Below are 6,210 nucleotides of genomic sequence, written 5' to 3'. Positions count from 1 at the left end.
TCAGCAAGAGATGGCTTCTTGAAGATGAATGTCCTCTTCCTGGTCTTGTACGGAGGCATTAGAATATCAATTTTGAAGTAAAACTGCTCGATATACTTCTCAAGGAAACCGAATTTAATTCTCGTCATCAACTTGTTGAACCCCACTCGAGTGTACTACCGTTCAAGAAAGGATTCAGTTAGGTTAGCCTCCGGATAGACTTTCTCAATTAGTCTCATGAAGTGGTTGTAAAGATCCTAGTGCATTATGGACCGGATCCTCTTCCTGACACTACCATCCATCTCGTTGTTGACCTACTCCTCTGTGAACTAGGGGAAGCTCGGATCTCTTGTTCTTATTGTCTGTTGGTAGTTTATTAGGTTTACGTAATTCCTCTTCTACATGAAGAGTGGCCTTTGGTTAAAATCAGTACCTAAGTAGTTGAACTCTACTTACTCGTTCTAGAATGGGCGGTAGTCAATTTCATACAGGGAATGGGCATATGGACACTCTTCGTCCTTGAAAATGCATAAGCCTCGTAGATAGAACCTGCACATGCTGGTTTTGTTCACCTGCTACAAAGTGACAGCCCTGTACTCCTCCATAAGAGCAATCCTCTCCTCTTCTGTAAGGGGTTTCTTTTTGTGGTTCTTGATCTAGTGCTTGATTTCCTATTTTGCTCCGTCATGCTCCATGACAATTCTTTTATATATTAATGAGGAGATAAGCTGATTCATGGTCTGAAAGCCCCTACGACGATTGCGTGATCCCGCTCATAAGGTTCCAGAGTTAGTTTCATCTGTGGCTTGAGTCCATACTCTTTCAACCTATTGATCTCTTGCTCGAATACCACTTTTGGTTATTGTGTGGAGTCAATGCAGTTGGCTTTGATAGAGATCATGAAATGCCCCCCGTTCTTTAAAAAGACCTTGGCATTCTCAGCTATGATGCGTGCCTGATCTGGCTGAGCAACGTCTGCAAACACAGTATCGACCATTCCTGTGATAAATCGATATTCTAGTGGCTTTCTCGCGTCATTAATTAGAGGTACAATATTAGGTCTTTTTTTTGCCATGTTAACCAGATCCCTTCCTGACCGGTTGGAAAATTAGACTGCGTATACGATACCATTTTCCCCAATTACATCACTGACATGGCTGACCGTTGTCCCCGAACTAGCTCCCAAATAAAGCACTTTGTACCCAGGCTTTATGTGAATGTCTTGAACTCCGCCAAGAACAGCTGCAGCAATTTTCGAGCGAAAAGGGTTCCAAAGGCGATACTCAATTTTTTCCTCATTGTGGGTCACACTAACCCTCTTCTAGTTATAGACTCCTTCACCGGGAGTCATGTTTTTGGTGCCTATAGCCTCCTCCCTACCCATAGAGAGTAGGTAGATTCCAGGGAGTCTATGAGGCTTGACCAAGACCTTGGTTCCTGGTCTAGGCTTCCCCTTGTTAAAAGGCTTTCCTCCACCATCTTTCTGAAAGGGTTTTCCTGGTCCTTCCCTATGAAAGGGCTTCCTCTACTGGAAATCTTTGCCCATCAACAAAATCAGAGATTGTTATGGGCATTACAAATTCGAACTATGAGCGCAAGCAGTGGAAGCGGGCTAGAAGCCTGCGTCATTCCATCCTCCTCATCCATCGACTCACCGACTAACATGCTGAGGAAGCCATCATCCCTCTTTAAGACTCATTCAAGATCTACTAGTTCAACTATCGCCGCAGAGACATGCTCTCTAAGGCTGTCAAGATCCTTTATGTTGAGCAGGTCAGCTGTCTATTCTCCTGCCAGGTGCCCCATCTGCGAGTAGTAACATAGCACTTACCAAACAGGCTAAGTGACTATTTGAACCTACCTGAAGAGACAGGGTTGAGCATTTTGGAGGACTGCTTAAATAGTTTTGAGTAAATTTTCGACCACTACCAACAGAACTTCACCATCACGGCAGACATGGTCGGCTTTTCATAAAGCAGGGAAATCAAGGGATGGCTCAACAGCAATTTTGCCTGTAATTAACCTGAAAGACTTAGTGAAAGTGATCGTATTTTTTAAGTAAGACTCATTGAGAGTATAGTGGGCTGCGTTCAGGAGCGAACAAACTGTTAATCTGATTGGTCATGCCTTGTGCAATAGGGCTGTACCTTTGAGTCCGTTCGATAAAGTATATTGAAGCTACGTAGCTATGAATTATATTGACTGCAATTGAATGATTATGTTTATTTGAGTTGGAAAGAACTCACAGATCAGTGACGTGTAGGCTGATGCTTTCTTCCTTCCCTCCACCTTTCTTCTTCTTCTTGCCCTCTTCCTCCTTCTTCAGCATGCCTGGTAGATATTCCAGATAAGGGGATGGACCCATCAGCAGATCCTTGAGCTCCCTCTTGTTCTAAGGGCGGTATGCTTTTCGTGGAGGTCGCACGTTCTTGGTTGTGCTGGGCTGGATCACATCGTTTTGAGACCCTGCCCTATTCCTGCCTTTACTTTCAGATCGTTCTGGCTTGTTAACTTTGCTGTAATGGTCGTATTTGAATGCCTAAAAGTAAGGTTTGCTATCAATGTTATCAGGGTGGTATACGCTAGTGATGTAGAGCTAACTATGTCTGCGAGTATTTTAGGTCAGTTGTTTGTTGACTATTGCCTACGACACTTCCACTTCATTTTGTTCATCTTTACTACTATCACTATCTTTATTAGAGCATTCTTAATCTTCTTCTTCTTCTCTGGGGGATATCTATCCTTAGTCTTCATCTGGAAAAACAGGTTCTTAATGTTCATCTTTACTTTCCTCTGCCTTGGGGATGGAGTCAAGGAAGATGGTTTCTGGCTCAGTTATTTGCCTAGTGGATATAACCCTCAAAGGTTCTTCTGTTCTAGAACGAGCCTCTTATGACACCCTACTCATTCCAGGAGGATCAACCACTGTGCCAATGCTTTCAGACTCTAGCTCCTCTTCTTCAAATTGTTATAGTCTGATGATTTGCAAGTTATCATTATTCTACTTAAACTCACTTTTGCGAGCAGAAAGCCTTTGGGAAGGTGACCTCCTTTTGGGGGATATTCCATACGATTCGTTTGAGCCTCTTGAAACCCTTGAAGGCTTGAGGGGTGATTATATTTTTTACTGCTGTGGGGATCTATGCAGGGGGCTTGAAGTCCTAGATTGTCCAGCATGGTTTTCAATGTCCTTAAAGGGAGTTCTGACCAACCTGTTCATATCTACAAGGTCGAAGTGGGGTTCTGTTTATCTGTTCATACCCTCAAGAGACTAATTCCCATTTTAGTCAATTTTTATCTCCTCACGCATCACACTATGCTGCCAGACATAAATGTGAATTCGTTGCTATAACTAGCCCAGCCTCACCAAGTAGAACACCAAGGAAGTCACCCCAAACAGCACTACTCGGAAGAACTGATCAGCACAAATGGTGATAGCGAGGTTGATCCAAAAGGCCTTTCCGAAGATAAGTGTGCTGGAGAAGAAGGCGATGCCAGTGAAGGTGAATAGCATGACTGCAAGAGCCAGGAGAAGTGTCTGAGCGGAGTAGTTGCAGCGGTGGTAATCAATGATCTCGTAGAACAGACAGATGAATGCTCCCAGCGCAAAAGGAAAGAATTGTAAAGAATCTTTATCCACTAATAATACTGAAAAGATAGCTATCACGGCTAGTTAGAGCGGCAGCATTTCTATTCTTCGGGAGTTGCATAACAGTCCTGGGTAAGTGTGTCTTTTCAAAAATGTGTGAAAAGTCCATACGAGGGTGGCTGAGGTGCTCCAATGTAGACTTGGTAGGCGACAGGGATGAGTGCAAAGGGATAGAGTAGGTAGACAACCAGGCCTGCGAGCAGACAAAGTACTCCACTGACCAGATTCTCGATGATCATAACGGTCGAAATAATAAAATAAAAACATTATCGTCAATCTATTAAAGAACTTCAAACACCATGCATAAATGCTATCTATATAAACTGTATATAGAATTACCTATTCCTTTCATGTCTATCAACTTATAGCCAATAAGTACAACAGAATCGTTAGATCAACATTCGCCATTAAGATTCATTCAGAACAAAGTTGCCACGTTGTGCGCCAACATCCAAGTCGCTACAAAGGGCATTATCCCTCCCAACCCCCTCTCAAATATCGCTGTCCTCGATTTGAAAAAGCAATTTGATTGTCCCTTCATCCTGTGCATCAGATACGAAGTGGCCACAAACCCGTACCCGCACAGATAGACCAGAGGTATCCACAACCCAGACAGTCCGTAAATGGCTGCAAGGATTCCTGCGAAAAGTGCGACTATGAGCCTGAGTTTATTGATGACCTTTTCGTTGAAGGCTATGTTTTTGTCATTGTACTTATCTGATGAGAGGGTGACAGAAGGAGAAAGGATCTGTTGGATGAAGTTTGGGCTGTGAAGGGGCTGGTTCTTAGTCGTTTCTCCTCCTGATTTTGGGGGGCATATATTATTAAAGTAAGGGAGAATGCTTTAGATAAACTGCGTCTGATTAATTAATTAAAACTGAATAATGATAAATAATTTTTGCTAGACTATGCTTAAACTCAAGAGAACTCTGTAGCTGTACAAGCACTTCTATCATCTCTGCACTGAACTCACCCTACTACCACTCATTCATTTCGAACCTTACTCACTACACTTGAATAATTTATCCAATCCTCTCTTCACAAAGTAACCAGATGGTAACTAACAAAGACTAGAGGGCATGGAACTTCATTTGTGTTTGTTGCTGGAAATTTAGAGGTCAGTGAAGTAAGATTTAAACAGACGAAAAAAATTATCCCCTCCTGAATTAGATCCTCTCCCTTTCAACCCTGTGTGGATAGAGACTGTTAAATGAGTAGGTTGTTGAACGGGAGATGAACTAGAGGTGGAATACCTGTTTTGGAAAAGGGATAATTAAATGATTGAAAGAGAGAGTTTGTGTCATCGATAATCAATCGAGGCAAGTCAAGAGCAAAAGATGCAGGTAAAATTCATAAGAATAGACTCCATGCCACTCTTCCTCACGCAGAATATGTTCAGGGATTCTACGATCCACTAAAACGCACCTTCTTTTATTGCATGTCCGATCAGGAATATCTCCATGCTAGGACAGTATTACGGAATATCCGAGGAGTATGACCTTTCCAATGTTTCATTATTGTCAGCACTATTTTCGTCCTAGCCTTTTCATGGCCTGCAGTCAAACCATCAGATCAGTGCATGCAAATGATAGATAAACCGATTCACAATATTTAGCCTGCTCATTTTCGCAGATACTGACTGTAGTTGCTGAGACGACTGTAGTTATCTCTCAGTCCTGAAGGAAACCGAAACTTCTCCCCACGGTCTAGCCAACTTGCCAACGAGTCCCTCCTTCTTCCCGACTTGTCACAGATCTGCTCGATATCTCTTTTAAGGCTTGCCCTATGAAAGACTTTGGAGAATGAATTTCGACCAGTCTGAGCCTCAGTAGGTGGTTCTATCTCATGGCCTGATGGGAACATAAAGTAATCAGCTTAAGGCCGGGAGGGCTCAAATTTTGGTTGGAAAACTTTTTCCTTTATGATCAATTGAATGGATCTGGAACTGGAGAAGCGTAGTTTTTCTTTTGGAGGGGAAGATGGCCTGATAGGATAGCATTTGTTTCTTTGCTCGTATTGTCAGAAGAATAAGCTGGTTCCATTCTTTGATGGTTAGAATTTCTTGGCAAATTCACAGCTGCATCATTATTTAATTTACACTTAAAAACAAAATCTGTTGAGTTTGTTTCCTTGCTAATTTTCCTGACCTACTCATTCTACAATGAGGAACGAGCAGCAATGTGCACAGGGGTCTGTTTAATTTAAGCTTGGGTAGAGGGAAAAGAACCTGCCTGAGGAAACTGTTTTATACTTATTAAGTCAAGTGAATCTTTTAACAAGCAGGTAGAAAAAGTATGCTGCTTCACATCCAAGCTATCCTTTTGGTTGATTGACTGAAAATACTAGCTTTAAATCCTCCAATTTTAAAACTTTCTCGTCGCTGGTGCTCCTCTTTCTTTCCTATTCCTATTCCATACCCTTTATCTGGTGAGTCAATAGGCTCAGGAGAGGTGATGATTCGCTGATACCGATGGTTGTGTTTTAACGGGCAATTTTCTTTGCCTTGATGAGGGGAGGGAAGTTCGGTTATGCTCGGGATGGGGCTTGCAGATTACCGGGTTTATGGCATGGCGAACTGGGGC

General features: G+C 42.5%; 1 pseudogene across 1 annotated transcript; it reads right to left on the bottom strand.

The window, feature by feature from the left end:
- Window positions 1-712: 712 nt before the first annotated feature.
- Window positions 713-3,493, bottom strand: LOC308128299 (rRNA 2'-O-methyltransferase fibrillarin-like; annotated as a pseudogene). Its single transcript has 3 exons — window positions 3,347-3,493; window positions 2,226-2,371; window positions 713-1,355 (listed from the first exon to the last, which is right to left on the bottom strand). The product of its transcript is annotated as an rRNA 2'-O-methyltransferase fibrillarin-like (transcript).
- Window positions 3,494-6,210: the final 2,717 nt, after the last annotated feature.

This window comes from Lipophrys pholis (assembly GCF_963383615.2).
Source record: "Lipophrys pholis genome assembly, contig: SCAFFOLD_404, whole genome shotgun sequence".
Classification (NCBI taxonomy): Eukaryota; Metazoa; Chordata; class Actinopteri; order Blenniiformes; family Blenniidae; genus Lipophrys; species Lipophrys pholis.
The sequence above is the reverse complement of the archived record's forward strand: the minus strand, read 5'-3'. Positions and strand labels throughout refer to the sequence as shown.